Source organism: Tachypleus tridentatus, chromosome 9 (assembly GCF_004210375.1).
Source record: "Tachypleus tridentatus isolate NWPU-2018 chromosome 9, ASM421037v1, whole genome shotgun sequence".
Classification (NCBI taxonomy): domain Eukaryota; kingdom Metazoa; phylum Arthropoda; class Merostomata; order Xiphosura; family Limulidae; genus Tachypleus; species Tachypleus tridentatus.
This window is the reverse complement of record NC_134833.1, coordinates 3380249-3399127: the sequence shown is the minus strand read 5'-3', so window position 1 is coordinate 3399127 and position 18879 is coordinate 3380249. Positions and strand designations below refer to the sequence as shown.

The window sequence follows — 18879 nt, the reverse complement described above, 5'->3', positions numbered from 1 at the left end:
GAGAATTATTATTAGTATTTTACATAACAATGATTATTAGCATTTAGCATAAAACTTTGCCTAGGAAGAAGAAAAAGTAAAAAATATGTTACATAGTTTTGTTATTAGTATTTTACATAACAATCAGTATTTTTATCCTACATAACAATGATTCTATATTTTACTTGAAGATTATTAGTATATTACATAGCAATAATTACAAGTATTTTACAAAATACTATTTTTTAATATTTCTTTAGTTTTCACCAGGTGTTTAAATATTTTGTTGTGTAACATCTATGTTATGCCTTACCTATCATTGCGAGCGTAACATTTACTGTAGTTTTGAGTTGGGTTTTGATAAACATCTTGTATATTGTTGGTAAAGTAACATATTCTGTAGTTCTAAGGAGGTTGTTTTCCTTTGTGGTGATTTAGATAGCTTCTTCATAGTTGAGTCTGCTATTCTGGGCTAAAAAAATATTTATTTATATTGCAGTGTGGTCGATGTTCATAAAAAATTTGGCCGATCGCGTAAGGCGTGCGACTCGTAATCCGAGGGTCGCGGGTTCGCGCCCGCGTCGAGCTAAACATGCTCGCCCTCCCAGCCGTGGGGGTGTATAATGTGACGGTCAATCCCACTATTCGTTGGTAAAAGAGTAGCCCAAGAGTTGGCGGTGGGTGGTGATGACTAGCTGCCTTCCCTCTAGTCTTACACTGCTAAATTAGGGACGGCTAGCACAGATAGCCCTCGAGTAGCTTTGTGCGAAATTCCAAAACAAACAAACAAATCATAAAAAATTGTTTCTTAATATTTATATTTCTGGCGGATTATCTCTTACAGTTAATATAATTTGAAGGAAAATTAGTATTTCAACTACACTTATTTTTATTTCATAGTTGTACCAATGATAAAGTTGCCTTTTTTTGATTTTCGAATAACGAAAATTATTCTTCTTTCTTCGGAATCGTAAAACTTTTTCAAGGCATTTCAGACAATATTCGTAAATCATTTATATAATATAAGCAGTTTAAATTATTTTTGTTCCCTTTTTATAAAGCTTTTCATGCTCGCCCTGGCCAGGTGGTTAAGGCACTCGAATCATAATCTTAAGGTCGCGGGTTCGACTTCACGTGGATCTAAACATGCTCGCCCTTTCAACTGCAGGGGGTTATAATGTTTCGGCCAATCCCATTATTCGTTGGTAAAAGAGTAGCCCAAAGCTTGGCCGTGATGACTAGTGCATTCCTTCTAGTCCTACACTGCTAAATAAGGGACGGCTAGCGCAGGTACCCTTCGTGTAGCTTTGCGTGAAATTCAATAAAGCAAACAAACATAGCTTTTGTATGGTAGTGCCTCTTATATTAACCTGTTATCGTTGTGATAAGATGAAAATGAAACTTATTTACTAAGTGTACGCTGGAAAACAAAATATGAACGAGTGAAGGTATCAGGATGAGGCCGTTTACTACAATCAGCTTGTACTTCTTGTATGTTGTGTAATTATTTATTTTCTAACCACGTTTGTAGATGTTACCATTGCTCAGTGATAATTGCAGTTCATTTCTTGGGGTGTTAAGTAACGTGTTTAACAACTAACTTTAAAGTCTTATCTTTGAGAGGAAGACAGTCGAAATCGACTGTAACAAAATAAAATTGTATTCGTAGAGAAGTGCCCTAATATAAACTTTGGATTTGTTGAAATGCCCTAACATCAACTTGGAATTTGTTTTGAAATGTCCTAACAAACACTTGGGATTTGTTCACTGTCTTTACGCTTAATTTCAATAGATATGAGAATAATTCCAAGAAACACTGACAGTAAACATGAACTAATACTGTACTGATTAAATTATAAAAATTGGAAATCCTACAAACTGGTTTGGATATGTAAGAATATCACATGCTTGTCTGTGCGAGTTTGAAAAAACCTCGGTTGGTAGAGGACACTTCGCGCAGTCATGTGACTTGGTGTATGTATGAAAACTGTTACGTGTGTGTAACTGTGGTCTGGTGAGCCACTCAGGTATTTTGCCCTCAAAGTATAAGTTACGAAAAGGAAAAAAAGTTTTTGGAGACAGTTTTGTAACCCATCGTCACTAAAAGCTATTCTGTAATTACAGGTCATATCTAAAAGAAACTTCTTAACACGTTTTATCCACGTTACCTCGATACGGTAAGCCGTAATTGTTTTATCATTTTTACCCAACATAAAATTAGAATTGTTTTTTCCATCTTTATCTATTGTGTAATTGTAAATAAATAAGTTGTTGCGTGCGAACGGTTAAACATAACCGAAAAATATAGTGTCCGAAAACCATGTTAATAGACTTGATGACATTTGTTTCTATTTTTTGTGAATAACAAGTTTTAGGAGTATGGATTGTTTTCACTTTTCGTGCTCATTAAAGTATCTGAGTAGTTTCTATCCTTTAATAAGATAACGGGATTTTCGTACACTAAATACGTTATAAATAAACGATGATTGTCAGATCTATGTTTAAGTACAACACTAAGAAGTTTCAATAAATAATTATCTAATTACTTTCTCAATTCAATTATATTTTAAAAGAATAATATAACAGACCTGTCATACATGTTATACCTTTATCTAAAGTTACACAAAATCCTGACATGAAGTATAACTAACAAAATAAATAACTTGAAGTGAAGTTCCTTTCACACAAACAGCGAATATCCAGAGAACAAAAACAATTTATCAATAAATTTTAATATAACATTGTAGCCAGAGTGAGAACCTAAACCCTTAGATGACAAAAGTCTGTTTGTTTTAGACTTCCAATGTTCAAAAAGATTGTCACCAAACTGGACTTGTACCCTTAGAGTGATATAAATATGGACAGCGTTTGGATTCGATCACACTGTGTTAACTGTAGAGGTCCCCACGTTTTCCCTTTGGTTGAACGGATGCATCAGCTCGTAACACAAAAACAGTTGGGAAGTAAAGTATTGTTAGCGTATAAACACCATTTATTTTCTAACTATCAACAATTTTCACATATATCCTAAAAGCTGGGAGCAACACTGACAATCTAAAAACACGTGAATCTTCAGTTAACCCTCATCAACAGTTTCGACTTATAATTTATAATAACTCAAGAAACCTTGTTACATAGAAAACGAATTTAAAAGTAGAAACTAATACTTTAAAAACGCAAGAAACCCGTGTCTGAGTTCAAAAACACTAGTTTTTTTAATTATCAAACTAAACATTAGGTAGTGGTGTACATTTAATCAAAGTTTTAGTGGAGCCGAGACTAGCACTGTATGTTTATGCACGGTATCATAGTGCATAGCCTGCTATATTTATTTTGTTCTCCCTATTAATTGAAATGTGGTTAAAAAAGTTAGGGTGAAGTCTGAAGACGTGTTCTATAAATATTAATATTCTAAGTTAAAGATATTTTATATGTTTGCCAGACGGAGCAGAGCTTTGGTGTAATGTTGTGATAATATGTTATGTCCAGGGATTTCTTGAGTATCTAGGAATTGATGTCAGTCAGTTCAGGTGTTCATTTTTTGAGTTTTTACCGAATATGAGAGAGGAAAGTTGATGTTTAATTTTTATTGTGAGTTAGGTCTAATACTCGGTTACTTCCTGAAACTGAGTTAGGTCTAATACTTGGTTACTTCCTGAAACTGAGTTAGGTCTAATACTTGGTTACTTCCTGAAACTGAGTTAGGTCTAATACTTGGTTGCTTCCTGAAACTGAGTTAATACTCGGTTACTTCCTGAAACTAAATAATTTATAAAACTTTTAAATGAAAAAAATAAAACGCGTTTTTATTTTTCTGCTATTTCAACATGTTATAGAAACGTGTGATCTATATAACATTACTATAGGCGTCTATGAATATTTTTATTTAGACGTTTTGTATTGGTTGCTACATTATGCTTAGGTATAATATACTCCTCAAAAAAAGAAACGAAAAAGGGATATATTTTTTATTTTAAAGAGAAATATATGTAATAACGTTACAAGCTCAGAGTATGTGATGTTACACGTGTTAAGGCACTGATTGTCAGACCAAAATGACAATAAAAGTTGTGCACTTTGAAAACGGAGGAAAACATTGGTGTTTTCGCCAACACGCATGCGTGTCCAATAACTTTGTTTGAAAGATCTGCATGTTCTGCAAGTGCAACATGTGCAAAATCCCTATAAAAGTGACAGGTTCTCGGTTTCCATAGCTCAGTGTTAAGCCACCGACACGCAATACAGTTACGCCAAGACTGACTGAAGCACAACGCAACAACGCCATTGGTCGCTTGGAAGCAGGCGAATCTCGATCAGATGTTGCCAAAGCTGTGAATGTCCACCCAAGCACCATCACAAGGCTATGGAATCGTCACCAACAACATGGATCAACTCGTGACCGTCCACGATCTCTCAGACCTCGTGTGACGACGCCCGCACAAGATCGCTACATCTGGGTACGTCACCTTCGGGATAGGACCACCACTGTGACGTCTACTGCCTCAACCATACCAGGGCTGCGTAGGATTTCCGATCAGACCGTACGCAACCGTCTACGAGATTCTTAGGTCCCACATGCAACCCATCATGGTGAACGTCAACGACGTTTTTCAACATGACAACGCCCGTCCTCACACAGTCCGACTCACCACTGTCTTCTTGAGACACCACAACATCAACGTTCTTCCCTGGCCCACCAGATTTAAACCCCATCGGCGACAACGTCAACCGCAGACTCTATCTTAGCTTGCAGCAGCTTTGCAGGCTGAGTGGACAGCCATTCCACAGGATGTGATTCGTCATCTCATCACTTCCATGGACAGGAGATGCCAAGCAGTTATTGACGCTCACGGGGGTCATACTCGTTATTGACGTTGAGTGATGTTAAACTTCAACTAGTGAGCGTGGACTTCGCCTTTGCAGACTTTGGATGTTCAGCAGTGAATGTGCAAAGTTTCACATATGTCAAACAGAACTACCCGGAATAAACTTGTTAACAATTTGTCTCAAATTTTGCCTTTTGCGTTTTTTTTTTTGAAGAGTATATGATGATGCATGACGCTCGACGTGAATGTTTATAATTGACGTCAATGAAGACTCGAATTATTGTGAGATTTGTGGAAAACAAGTATAATGATATAAAAACATTAAGTGACTGAAAACATAATTCTGTGTGTCTAACTAACTTTCTGTATGTTTCAATGTTTTACTCGACTACAAATTGAGTGACTTCTGATTTAATATTTGTTCTACATACTTTGTAATGTGTCCTGTTTATTAATATTCACATAAATGTTAGGACTAACTAAAACCTAATGTGATTCGTTAACAAACTTAGGCAGATATGTTTAAACATACTCCCTGCATTATAGTATAGAAAAGTGACTTAGTCCTACATTAGGTATTTACGATCCCTACATTATGATCAACAGGTCGTTTGATAGGTGGAGGTATTTAAGTATTTTTAAATAGTTTTCTTTATGTATGAGTTTAAACTCTCTCAGAAGTAAAAGGCTTAAGAGCAGGTAACGTTAAAAACGTTTAATGTGTATCATGAAACACGTTAAGTGTGTTCTGGTTATTTCATGAAATATTTGGAGACACCCTGTAGAAGTAGGCAATTCATTGACTAATATACTGAAAAAACTAAACATGTTTATCAAACCCTTAAGTGTATCAGATACATTTTGATAGTGCTTCTAACGAGTTCTCCGTGTTCTGCCTATGAAGTTTACGTTATTCAGAGATCTGATTACTAGGTTCTGTGCTGATACTAGGAGGCCCTACAAATATAGTACTACATGTTACTATTGCTTCCTTTCCCTATATTACTACATTACTGTGAGTGAGGTTTGGATATCTTTTTTCCGTTTTTATATTTCAGAATGAAATTTGAATATTCAAGTTATTATTTTCTGGCTAAATATTTCAGCCGGATATGTTAAGGATTCTTCTAAACCATTTCTGTAATGTCATTAACAGATGTCGCTTCCATTTCTTATACTGTCTTTGTCAAATACGTTTTGATTTTTTTTGAAATGAGGTTTAACATAAGCTGTTATTTTATGAGAAAAAGCAAGGTACAGTTGGACACTTTTTTGGAGAGTTACATGAACCAGACTGCATAACCACTAACGTGCCTACTGTTTATAGAAACGATACGAATGTCTCTTTGCTCTAAAGGTACAGTTGCACACTTTCTCTGCTTCCACGAATCCACAGTGTTTATAAATTCACGGATTTCTTCAACAACAGATGTCACAGTTCCGTGCAAAATTGTAAATATACATTCTTTGTAGTCGAAATTGATGATTACTCCACTGGAAAGTTTTCCAGATCTCCTAAGCGTGTTAAAGTGTAGATCTAAGCTTAAGAGAACTAAGTGATTTGAAGGCGAGTCACTTCCACGTCATCAGAGCTGTCACTAAACACTGGTAAAATAGAATAACGCTGGAAATATGAATATGGCATCACTGGCGACCGTCTTATACATAAAAACTGTTACCAGAAACTAATAAGGTCCAAAACATTGGAAATATAAATACAAACTATTACTAGAAACCACTATTTAACACATCAACAGAGTTAAAAATAAAAAAAAACAATTGACACATGGACTGAGTTAAACAAATACCACCATTTAACATATGAACTAAGTAAAACATAGTGCACTATTTAACACGTACTGAGTAAATAACAAACCTCTATTTAACACATTAACTAGGTCAATCATAAAGGATTACTACAAAAATATTTAAAACCAGTACTGAGTTAAACATGAACCACTATTTAACACATAAACTGAGTTGAACAAAAAGCAAAATTTAACACATCAACTGAGTCAATCATAAACCATTACTAGAAACCACCATTTAACACATGAATAGAGTTAAACATAAATCATTACTAGAAACAACTATTTAACACGTGAACTAAGTCAAAAGACAAACCATAATTATAAAGCGCCTCTATCATATATGATCTGAGTTATACATAATCCGCTATTATCACATGAACTGAGTCAAACACAACCATTGCTGGAAATAACTATTTAATGCAAGAACAGAGTTAAACATAAAGCACAATTTAACACATGAACTGAGTTAATTATAGACCACTATTTCACAAATTAACTGCGCTAAACATTACTAAAACCCACTATTTGACACATGAACTGAGTCAAACACAAATCATAACAACAAACCATGATTTAACAGATGGACTGAGTTGAACATATACAATTACTAGAAATCAACCTGTAACACAACGACAGATTTAAACGTAAACAATCACTACAAATCACTATTTCACACATGATCTGAATTAATTACAAACAATTACAAGAACAAAAATTTTAACACCTGAACTGAGTTAAACATAGACCATTATTTAACACATGAACTAAGTTAAACATAAACCATTACTACAAATCGCTATTGAACACACGAATTGAAATAAAAGAAACAATTACTACAAAGCACTATTTGACAAATGATCGAGTTGAACATAAATCACTATTTAACCCATAAACTAAGTTAAACATAAACCATTACTAGAAATCACGATTTAACACATGGACTGGGTTAAATATAAACCATTACTAGAAACCACTATCTAACATATGAACTAAGACAAACACAAAACCATAACAACAAACCGCTATTTAACACATTAACTGAGTTAAACATAAACCGCTATTTAACATATAAACTGAGTAAAACAAAAAACCATTATTTAACATATGCACTGAATGAATCACAAGTCATTACTAGAATTCACTATTTAACACATGAACATGATTAAACATAAACCACTATTTAACATATGAAATGAGTTAAAGAAATACTACTACTTAACACATGTACTGAGTTAAACATGGACCACTATTTAAGACATGAACTATATTAAACATAAATCATTACTAGAAACCACTATTTAACACATGGACTGAGTTAAACCTAAACCGTTACCACAAACCACTATTTGACACATGAACTGAATGAACAGAAACAATTACTACACACCGCTATTTAACACCTTAACTGAGTTAAAAATGAACCACTATTTAACACATGAACTGAGTTAAACATAAACCGTAACTACAAACCACTAATGAACATATAAAATGAGTTAAACATGATCAACTATTTGTATATGTATCGTTGCAGGAACACGGAATTTCATAGAGGAGGTTTTTTAAGAATCTCTTTAGTAAATCGCTGTTTGTTTTTTTACTGGAATGGACCTTAAGGTATTGTAGGATTTTCACCGGACTTCTATGTTGAATTTGTTGGCTATGTGTTTGAGTTTTTCACTGAAATGTTGTAGATATGGTAATTAAATGGTGGTGACTTACTGATGTTTTCTTTCTGTTGTGGTCTTCAAGGAGTTTTTGATGAAGAAGGAGGTGTAACCATTCCGTTTTAAACTCTCTATGATCTTTTGGCGTTCTGCTTCAATAGATGTCTTATCGCAAATGTTTTCCGCTCTCTTGTTTAGGCATTGGATTATACCACATTTCATCGAGGTTAGATGATAGGACTGGAAGTGTAGGTATCTGTCCGTGTGGGTGGGTTTTTTTTGTATACAGTTGTGGTTATTCGTTTTGTTTGTTTGCTGATGAGTATGTCAAGAAATGATAGACTATTTTGTTCTTCTATTTCCATAGTGAAGTGGATTCTTTTGTCTACGGATGTTCAAAGAAAGCTGGTAAGTTTTCATGACCGTGGGGCCAAATAACGAAGGTGTCGTCGACATAACGTCTGTAGAAACTTGGTTTTATCAGTGTGGATGAAATGGCTCTTTCTTCAAAGTCTTACATGAAAATGTCTGCTAGGATGGAAAAGAGCGGTGATCCCATGGCTACAATATTTGTTTGTTAGTAGAATTCCTCGTTGTATTGGAAATAGGTTGATCACAAATGGTTGTGAATTCCATTATGGCGTCTATTTTCATATCTACAGAGATGCCAACTGACCAAATGGCTGAGCGTAATGATTGTAAACAGGCCTTTTATCATTTGCGGCTACTAGGCCTGACCAATGTCTCTAAGCTCTTTATTATTATATTATTATTATAACTATTATTATTTATTACTGCTATAGATTGCTTATTTATGACTGTGTTTTGTGTATTTAATAAATAAATTTAAAAAAATATTTTGAAATTATGTCTTATTTAGTTCATAGTAACAAACATACTGGTAAAACAACATTGAACATGTATAAAAAATAAGCAGGAAAAGCCTTTGTGTAAGGACTAGTTTATATAATGTTTATGACACTTATTGTAATAGTTTTGCAGCTGTTGCAGCCTTTGCTTTCATGAGAATGTATCTGGATGGTTGGGAGTTATAACAACATTGTCCGTTTGACTGTATATACATTGTGTTATAATACTGCTCAAAACTGTGGTGCTAAAGTTTGGTCTGAACTTTTGTTTTTAGTCACTAAATTAGAATGGAAGACTGTAAGAATTTCAAGCGTAACCCTACACAAATGTCATACTTCTGGTTACCATTTCCATCCTTAACTGTAGACAGCTGAACCCAAAACTTGTCAACATTCAACTGAAGGACAGTTTCTGAGAAAGTATCACTTTGATACTTAAAATATTGCCCTTCCAACTTGTCAATAGTGTCATGCTCATGTGTATTGACAAGGATAGAATGCCTGTCTGTGAAAAAACGTAGAAAAGAGAAATCTTTGATGACTTTCAGTTTTGGATCAGCAACCTCTTCGTGAATCAGAAGTTCATCACATAGAGAGAAATGTTTCATCATGTAATTTGTAGCTACAATATAGTATTTCTTGACACTGGTGTAGAAGTTGATAAGGTCCAGGTCCTTTTCATATTTAACAATGTATTCCTTGGCAGCATTTCCAACAGAAACTACCTCATCAGATTTGTGTAAGGATTCATTGTTGAAGTCAAGTTCAGTGATGTTGCCTTCAAGATATTCTGGTTTGACGTATTTGACAAGTATATTTTTAACTTGTGTAATCAGAGTTCAATGCATAATGTGTATACAAGGTTCTTCTCTTTGCAATATCAAATTGGCTTGCTCAAATAGATGAATTGCAGACTGAAAAAAAAAGACAAAATAACAAGTTTATTTTGTTGTCCAAGAAAACTGTTAACTTATCTAACTTGCTCTGCGCATAACTTTTCTTGGTTACTTCCTTACTAGCTTTCGTTTTCTTCTCTTTTTTCATTGATTGTCTCTTCTTTAATTCAAGGTCAGACTGCCTAAACATATATTGAGTTATACCAAATATTGCTGCTTTTAGAGATTGTTGTCTTGTGTCACTGTGTGTCCAAAAGGATATCCTGACTGTTAAAGTCTCGCTGCCTTCAATGGCTTCCACATGTTCAATATTTTGTTGAAGCACACCCCAAGTGATAGCCATCTTATGTTAACAAGTTGTAGAATTTTTCTTGTTTCTTTGTCATATAATCCTTGAAACTCTTTGAAATGTTATTTTCTGCAAGCACTTTTGTCCAGAAAATAGTAGATATCTACCAATATATCAGAAATTGGGCAGGGCAGTTCTCTGGAAGCTTTCTGGGCAGCAATATTCATGAGGTGACAGGCACAGCCTATGAAGTAAATACTAGGCTGTCGTCTTGAGATGTGTCCATTACACCTTTACCTATACCAGACATAACTGAGTCATTGTCTGAAAAAAAACTAAGACAGTTTTCCCATGGAATTTCCCTCTTTGTCAGTTCGTGGTCCAAAACCTTCTGAGAAAAATATTCTCTCCCGTTGAAGCTTCTTTCCATCCCACCATTGTCAAAAAGAACAAACAATTTTTCCGAGCAAAGAGCCAAGATATCGTGCAACCACTGGATACAGTTTTGAGTCATCCATGTCTGTGGATCTATCTGTGGCTAAACTGTAAACACTGTTAATAAGTATGCTTGAAATCATTTTGTCATCTCCACAACCAAACATTTGTACAATGGCTGTAGTTTTGGTTCTAGCACAGCCATATTTTTTCGCTATATCAGAGTCTGGGAACATTTTTCTGAATAGATGTCCTGCATGATCGGCTACAGCTAGGAGTAAATTATGAGCAATGATGAATTGCGTGAACATCACTTCTGCATTTATAGTTTCGTATTCTGAATTGTTACTCATAAATGTCGTTATCTGCATCGTTTTTGTCTTCCTTTCAGCCTTTTGTTGGTGAGATGCCGAATTTGTATATCTGAAACAATCGTTTATCCCGCCATGCACCACAGAAAAATCAATGTGACAAACTGTACAAAACGCATGACTGTCACTGACTTTTGATGCAATGACTGGATATTTTGCACTATACTCTTTCCTAATTTTTTTTATTCACAGTTTTAGTCCTTTTAGATTCGCCAGATACAAAACAATCTGGTAAACGAGCCATTTTTTTTCCATCTTGTGAACGATCGCATTGGTGTTTCTATGCCGCTCAGAAACCTAAAAATACCCATCTACGTGAGCGCTGATTGGCTGACAAGCACTGATCACGTAACTATAGATTCCCCCACGTACCCAGTATGGAAAAGCACCACTCTCAAACTATTGGTAGACGTCAGAGATACAAATATTTTTTATTATTTCAAGCACAAACATGATTATCGCAAGTAGCCATTTGGACTATGTCTTTTATTTATCAAAATTTATTTGTATCTCACTAGAAATTTTCTTTTCACCCCTTTCAAGCCCTAAAGGAACAATTTATCACTATTGTATAGACCAAAATAATATATAATAATTAGGAGTTTTGCAACAAGTCGTAATATTTGTCTGTATGAGCGTATAGTCGTAATGTATACACCAAAATCGTAATGATTACGCTCAAATCGTAATGGTTGGCATCTCTGTATCTATTCTGTGTAGTGGAGAGTTGTCATTCAGTAGTCGTTGTCTGGTGATATGAAGGGTTTCTGAGATTGGAACATTGGTAAATAAATCTGTAACATCAAAACTGATCATAATATCCTGGAATTTGATGTGTAGCTTTCCGAGTTGTCCTATGAAATCTGTCGAGTTTTGAATGCGATGCTCTGTGCTTCCTTGTAGTGGAGATAAGACAAGTACTAGGAAAGTAGCCAGTTGATGGCAGGGTGAGTTTTGAGCACCACGTTGGCTTGAGAGGTATATTATGTTTGTGCATCTTAGGTAGTCCGTGGAACTGAGGAGGAAAATTTTCCTTGGATCTTAACTCTTTGGTTAGTTTTTCGTTAAGTCTTGTTTCTTTAGTTTGTTCAGCGTTTTATTGATAAGTCTGTTTTTTCTGTAGGATCATTGGTGATCTTTTCATATTGATGTTTGTCTGGTAATTGTTTGATCTTCGTGTCATAATCGTTGACAACTATACTGTTTCCTTTGTCTGCTGGTAGAATCTTGATGTTGTCTCGTTTTAGAAGGTTCAATGCCCTTCATTCGTGTTTAGTGATGTTTGGTTTTGGTTTCTTGACCTTTCTGAGGATGGTGTAAGTTTGATGTTGGAATTGTTCAGCCATAGGGTTCGGGAGGCATTCTACATAACCAATCAGTTCATACTTTCTACATAACAAATCAGTGTAATCTGACACGTTATACTACATGCTGCCATACTTAGTGCTTAAAGAAACCGTTCTCTTCAGTTACTTTTGCACTGTAGTGTTTATGATTGTAGATGGTGTTTCTATTGCGCATGCTCCGTCGTATAGTAGCAGATCCTGAGTTGAGAGTCTTAATAACCCTCCTTTGGAACTAACAAGAAGTTTTTACAAACCAGAAGACAGTCCTGGCGTTACAACCAAGGTAAGATAATTAATAAATGGTTATTAATAACTAATAAGAAAGTATCGTTGCACATAATGTTTAGCTAACGATGAAGACAGTCCTGGTGTAACCACCCAGGTTAAGTAATTAATAAATAGTTATTAACAACTAATAAGAAAGTATCGTTACACATAATGTCTAGCTAACGATGAAGACAGTCCTGGTGTAACCAACAAGGTAAGATATTTAACAAATGGTTTAATAATTAATAAGAAAGTATAGTTTTACATAATGTCTAGCTAAAGATGAAGACAGCCCTGATGTAACCAACAAGGTTAACAAATGGTTATTATTATATATTACAAATTTTGGTATACATAATATGTAGAAAGAAACAATAAATTGTAACATATAGACAGTTTTAAGAAGCGTAGCTGTGGGATATGTATATTGCACTGTCCTCAGTTCAAAACGCTGTGTAAAGTTTCTGTTACAACGTTCTCAGGTCAAAACATTGTGTTTAAAGTTTCTGTTACACCACCATAAGGCGAAATCAGTGTGTAACGTTTGTGTCAGCAACCCTCATCGAGACAGTATGTAACACTTTTGTTCAACCTTCATGAAGTTGAGCGAATTTTTTTTTTGTTAAAGAGTATTTATGAACACAACCATGTAAACACCGGTAACTTTCATATGTTAATTCAGTATAATATTAGATGTATCGGTTACAAACCGTTAACATATTGCATGACACTACAGAATCGGATACAGACTGTTAACATCTTGCATGACACTACAGAATTGGTTACAGACTGTTAACATCTTGCATGACACTACAGAATCGGTTACAGACTGTTAACATCTTGCATGACACTACAGAATCGGTTACAGACTGTTAACATCTTGCATGACACTACAGAATCGGTTACAGACTGTTAACATCTTGCATGACACTACAGAATCGGTTACAGACTGTTAACATCTTGCATGACACTACAGAATCGGTTACAGACTATTAACATCTTGCATGACACTACAGAATCGGTTAGAGACTGTTAGCATCTTGCATGACACTACAGGATCGGTTAGAGACTGTTAGCATCTTGCATGACACTACAGGATCGGTTGCAGACTGTTAGCATCTTGCATGACGCTACAGGATCGGTTGCAGACTGTTAGCATCTTGCATGACGCTACAGAATCGGTTACAGACTGTTAGCATCTTGCATGACGCTACAGAATCGGTTACAGACTGTTAGCATCTTGCATGACGCTACAGAATCGGTTACAGACTGTTAACACCTTGCATGACACTACAGAATCGGTTACAGACTGTTAACATCTTGCATGACACTACAGAATCGGTTACAGACTGTTAACACCTTGCATGACACTACAGAATCGGTTACAGACTGTTCACACCTTGCATGACACTACAGAATCGGTTACAGACTGTTAACATCTTGCATGACACTACAGAATCGGTTACAGACTGTTAACATCTTGCATGACACTACAGGATCGGTTACAGACTGTTAGCATCTTGCATGACACTACAGAATCGGTTACAGACTGTTAACATCTTGCATGACACTACAGAATCGGTTACAGACTGTTAACATCTTGCATGATGCTACAGAATCGGTTACAGACTGTTAACATCTTGCATGACACTACAGAATCGGTTACAGACTGTTAACATCTTGCATGACACTATAGAATCGGTTACAGACTGTTAACATCTTGCATGACACTACAGAATCGGTTACAGACTGTTAACATCTTGCATGACACTACAGAATCGGTTACAGACTGTTAACATCTTGCATGACACTACAGAATCGGTTACAGACTGTTAACATCTTGCATGACACTACAGAATCGGTTACAGACTGTTAGCATCTTGCATGACACTGCAGGATCGGTTACAGACTGTTAGCATCTTGCATGACGCTACAGAATCGGTTACAGACTGTTAGCATCTTGCATGACGCTACAGAATCGGTTACAGACTGTTAGCATCTTGCATGACGCTACAGAATCGGTTACAGACTGTTAACACCTTGCATGACACTACAGAATCGGTTACAGACTGTTAACATCTTGCATGACACTACAGGATCGGTTACAGACTGTTAACACCTTGCATGACACTACAGAATCGGTTACAGACTGTTCACACCTTGCATGACACTACAGAATCGGTTACAGACTGTTCACACCTTGCATGACACTACAGAATCGGTTACAGACTGTTAACATCTTGCATGACACGACAGAATCGGTTACAGACTGTTAGCATCTTGCATGACACTACAGAATCGGTTACAGACTGTTAACATCTTGCATGATACTACAGAATCGGTTACAGACTGTTAACATCTTGCATGATGCTACAGAATCGGATACAGACTGTTAACATCTTGCATGATGCTACAGAATCGGATACAGACTGTTAACATCTTGCATGATGCTACAGAATCGGATACAGACTGTTAACATCTTGCATGATACTAGAGTCCATTACAACTTACTTGTAATTTGTTTCGAACTATTAAGACCCTGTTGCAGATATATCTTAGAAAAATTTGTTTGAACTACATATTAAAAGATCTTTTTAGCAATATTCGCTGGCTAGGTTTACGGAAGATACCACGTGCGACGTAAGTGCGGGCCATCCCTTCACGAGGAAGACACTGCTGCTACAAAGTATAAAGAGTGGGAAAGTAAAATTGCTGCGGCTTTTGAAAATACTGCGGCTGATGATATATATGACATGGAAAATCAGGTAAGTTAACGTTCTTTGTGTCAAACAATATCAAGATGTCGTTGGCAACGTTTTATTCATGTGTAAATTGTTACTGTACTTGTGCTTTTAACTTTGACTTTTCATATAGTTTACACAGATACAAAGAAAGAGTCAATCTGTGAAATCAAAGATTTATTGTTGACTGAAAACAGTAACATCTGATTGGATAACGTCACCTCCTATCACAAGTAACTTTACATATTCATTCAAAGTTTGTACATGTTGAAGAATTGGGTTTGTTTTGAATTTCGCGCAAAAACTATACGAGGGTTATTTGTACTAACCGTCCCTAATATACCAATTAAAGTCATCATCGACCGCCGACATCCCTTGGCCTACTCATCTACTCATTTACAAACGGATTGGTTCGTACATTATAAAACAACAGCGACTTAAAGGGCGAAAACCTTTGTTGGGAAAGAGATTCCAAACCGCGACCCGCAGACTGGGAGTCGAGCGCCTTAGCCACTTGACAATGTCGATTTCCCCTCATGAAGAAAGGGCCCACCTTGCAATAGCGATGGAACTAGAGGGTTTCTGGACAGAAATGTGCTAATGAAACATGTAGTTTGATTAGAATATTGTAATGTGCTAGTGGAACGTGTAATGTAGATGAAATTGTGATACTCATTTTATCGTTTGAGGTGAATTCCTATATTGTTTAACGTAATTAACAACCTCTCCATGTTACATCTCTCCTAAAATGAACAGACACTATTTTAAAACATATCGTACGTTCATTCTTTATTATTTATTGGCAATCTTCTCTGGTTGTTGCTTTATCCTTTTCGTGGTGGTATAGTACACACGAGGATAAATTATATTCCACATCTAGGTTCATGTAAGTGGTGATACCAGTTCTCTTCTTTCATTGAACCTAGATGCCATGTGACTAGTTAATGAAGCCGCTTCAAATACCCGTATGCATTGTTCTCCTGAAAATAAATTACATACGTACCGAGGTTCAACTTGCACTCAAACGATGCTTGGGGTTAATTAATAAACAAACAACATCCAATGTTAGCGTTTAAAATGAATGGATTTGGAAGATACATTTTAATTGAATATCTTTGCACAGTTATGGTGATTACTGTATAGTTACAAGTTTCATATTTTTAAAATCTACAGTACCGATATTCCATTTTTTATTTAAAACTTGCGAATTCTTGTCCGTACACAAAAAGATAGGATGACTTAAATGTTGTTCATTTAAAACGTTCGTTACGAACACCATTTTGGAACTGTACCGATTGACACATTCAAACTTTAATAGTTTTCTTCAGAAAACAAAACTAAAATATATTATTTCTCTATCCAGATATGTTCATGCAGAGTTGCATACATCATGGATGTCCAAAACAGTCGTATCCAAAGACCTTGAAAAGAAAATTCTCGTTATGAGTGTGCTAGCGTTACAATATAACGACCATCCCCCAACATTCCTTTGTTAAAAAGTAGCCCCAGAGTTGACGTTGTTTGATATCGACTAGATGCCTTCACTCCAGCATAACATTTAACCACTTGAACGAAAACAGAAAAAATGAATACCCGGACCAATTAACTAAAGGTTAGGTTGTAATTATCACCTTGTGGAATAGCACAAAGATTTGTTTCTGGAAATATTCCAACTCTGTAAAATAACACACTGTTGCTGGTAGTATTCCTTCCTTGGGAAACAACACCTAGTTCACTTTTTAAATCTATTTTCACCTTGTGGGTTAGCCCGTGGGTCTGTTTCAAGAACTATTTCCACAAGCAAATGGGCGTTTTTCTCAAAATATTTCGTTTTTCTGGGTTATCTCGTGGGTCTGTTCATAGAACTAATCCTTCCTCGTGGAGTAGCACGGGGTTCTGTTTCTAGAGCTACTCCCACCTCGTGGAGTAGCACGGGGTTCTGTTTCTAGAGCTACTCCCACCTCGTGGAGTATCACGGGGGTCTGTTTCTAGAGCTACTCCCACCTCGTGGAGTAGCACGGGGGTCTGTTTCTAGAGCTTCTCCCACCTCGTGGAAAAGCAAATTGGTGCGTGTCTGCAACTATTTCGCTCTTATGAGTTAGCTCGTAGGTCAGTTTCTAGAACAAATCTTTCCTTCTCGAGTGGCACGAGAGTCTGTTACTAGAAATATTCTAGCCTTGTGCAGTAACATGCGAGTTTTTCTACAACTATACATTTCTCATGGAGTAACACACGAGTCTGTTTCTTGAAGTTTTCCTTCCTTCTGGGGGTAAACCATGAGTGATAATCGAGTTTAGTGTTCACTACTGAACTTGTCACATATACATAATATTTATTGAGTAATTGTGTTCTTGTATCATTTATCATCATAATGTTAATCAGCTACTGACTACTGAGATAATTTGTTATGATTGTAAAGTTATTATCACAATTTTTAGCAGGAAAGGTCCACAAAGAATTTTAAAGAGCCTACAAAACAAAAGTGTGATAGCTGGAGAACACAGTATCCTGGGGCGAACCGCAGACGTTCTTCTGCTGATACAACATTTTAAACCATCAAGTCTACGACATTCACTGTCACTGGTCTTCATTAGTTTGGTTAAATTATTACATCCTTGTACTGAACTAGCCATATGACACTAATAAACATCTTATTTCTCATCATTACTAAGTCAGATTATATTAATTAATGTAGTAGCTTCAGGTACTGGACCAGCCAAGTGACACTATTAACGGGAATATTACGTCATTGCGCCAATGATTAAATGCCTATGCATTAACGAGAGTTGCTTATTAAATTTTCTTTATTGCTCGACACAATATGGAACCATCTATTATCTAATCTAATGCATATTCTTCTATAGCGCTTAATCATCGCGCAGACGCGAATTCTCTATGCTTGACTTTTCCGTTGGACATCGCAGGCCACTTGGCGGGCCGGACTTTGTGCACCACTGTATTAAACCTACTAAAGTATCTTATTTCTCATCATTAGTGACCCACATTATAGTGGTTAGCGTATTACATCCTCGAACAGAACTAGCGAAATAACACTACAAAAATATCTTATTTCTCATAATTAGTCAGCGAAACTAAACTGATTAACGCATTAGGTGCTGGTACTAAACAAGCCAAATAATTAAAGTATCTGACCAGCAGTTTGCCAGATTTTTCATATTAACGTACAAGATCCTTGTAGTGAACGAGCCAAATAACACTATCAAAATATCTAATTCCTTATCATTAGTTAGCCACATTATACTGATTAACGTATTAGATGTTGGTACTTAACGAACCAAATAACACTATTAAAACATATAATTTTTCATCATCAGTTAGCCATATTATACTGATTAACGTATTACGTCATCGTAATAAACTTACT

The 18879-nt window shown here is 35.8% G+C and overlaps 1 long non-coding RNA gene across 1 annotated transcript; it reads left to right on the top strand.

Annotated features, from left to right (window-relative positions):
* The first annotated feature begins 1892 nt into the window (after nucleotides 1-1892).
* On the top strand, nucleotides 1893-18075 carry LOC143224674 (uncharacterized). The gene is made up of 3 exons (XR_013013398.1): nucleotides 1893-2156; nucleotides 15352-15518; nucleotides 17933-18075. It is a non-coding gene; the product is annotated as an uncharacterized LOC143224674 (long non-coding RNA).
* The last annotated feature ends 804 nt before the right edge of the window (nucleotides 18076-18879 follow it).